Consider the following 1,223-nt stretch of genomic DNA (forward strand, 5'->3'; position numbering starts at 1 on the left):
TCTTGCCCCAATTGCCCTCCAACTCTGCTCTTTTAATCTCTGACATCCAAGTTAGATCATTTTCCCATTACTCGTTTTAACACCTTTTCTTTTTTTTCTGCCTCAGATCTGTTTCATACTGTACATTGAATGTGGTTAACAAAAAGTATTTCTCGTCATTGTTCAAAAACCCAACAGAAGCAACATTTTACAAAGATAATGTTGTTTAAACAATGTGTACAAACAAGTCATGTATTTCTCTTTATGAAAATGTTCTAATGGTTATTTAGTTCATATTGGTCATCATTCATTAGTGAGTGTTACCCATATCCGCTCAAGAGCTATCTGTGTGACTGTATTCAGTACTACCAGCTATGTAGTCATGGCCGAGTGGTTAAGGCGATAGAGTTGAAATCCATTGGGGTTTCCCCGCGCAGGTTCAAATCCTGCTGACTACGTTGACTTTTTCAGTGGTAACGTGTTATTAAAAACTTCACTGCACTTTGCATTTTGTTTGTATCTGCTTGGCAAAGCAATCTTTACTTACTGGAATATGTGGCACACTAAAGAAGAAAACACTCTGAATTCTTCAAACATTTTCCAAGTTATACATTTTAGGGTGCTGCTGGCTGTAAAACATTTAATAAAGAACTCCATTTCAATAAATGCATTGTCTTCTATTGATAAGTATCTCTATGCTGCAACATAGTGCTAAGAGGTCATTTGTGTGCAATACTTTGCACAACATAAAATAGAGGAGAAACGGCTTACCCTTACAGAAATAACTTAAGGTGACAAAGGATAATGAGCACTTTAGTGTGAGAGTGAGGGAATTCTTCCACTTTATAATTACAGATAATATTTGAATTCTTCTTAAGGACTGTGCTAAGTACTGCATGTATTGAGATGTGTACATTCTTTACAGTCTGCCAAAACTATATTGTTTAAATATAATGGGAATAATCAATGTTATAGTTCAACTGCTTATCACACTACAGCACAAATAGCATTTTGTTATGAAAGCATTTGTAATGTTTTATTGTTATCATTCACAAAAGATAAGCAGGGCTTTCTAAACCTGTTGAAGAAATAACCAACTTAGCATGAATTTTACTGAAAAGTGGTCATTAATGTACTGTAATAATTGTACTGTAACTTCCTGAAGTTTACAGAAAATTAAGAAATTAATCAAATGTAAACTTTATGGAATCTTTTGTGAAACAGAATGATTCTCATTAAGAACA

At 33.8% G+C, this 1,223-nt stretch overlaps 1 non-coding gene across 1 annotated transcript; it reads left to right on the top strand.

The window, feature by feature from the left end:
- Positions 1 to 355: 355 nt before the first annotated feature.
- Positions 356 to 437, top strand: TRNAS-UGA (transfer RNA serine (anticodon UGA)). Its single transcript has one exon. It is a non-coding gene; the product is annotated as a tRNA-Ser (tRNA).
- The last annotated feature ends 786 nt before the right edge of the window (positions 438 to 1,223 follow it).

The sequence above is a fragment of the Ascaphus truei genome (assembly GCF_040206685.1).
Source record: "Ascaphus truei isolate aAscTru1 chromosome 12 unlocalized genomic scaffold, aAscTru1.hap1 SUPER_12_unloc_6, whole genome shotgun sequence".
Classification (NCBI taxonomy): domain Eukaryota; kingdom Metazoa; phylum Chordata; class Amphibia; order Anura; family Ascaphidae; genus Ascaphus; species Ascaphus truei.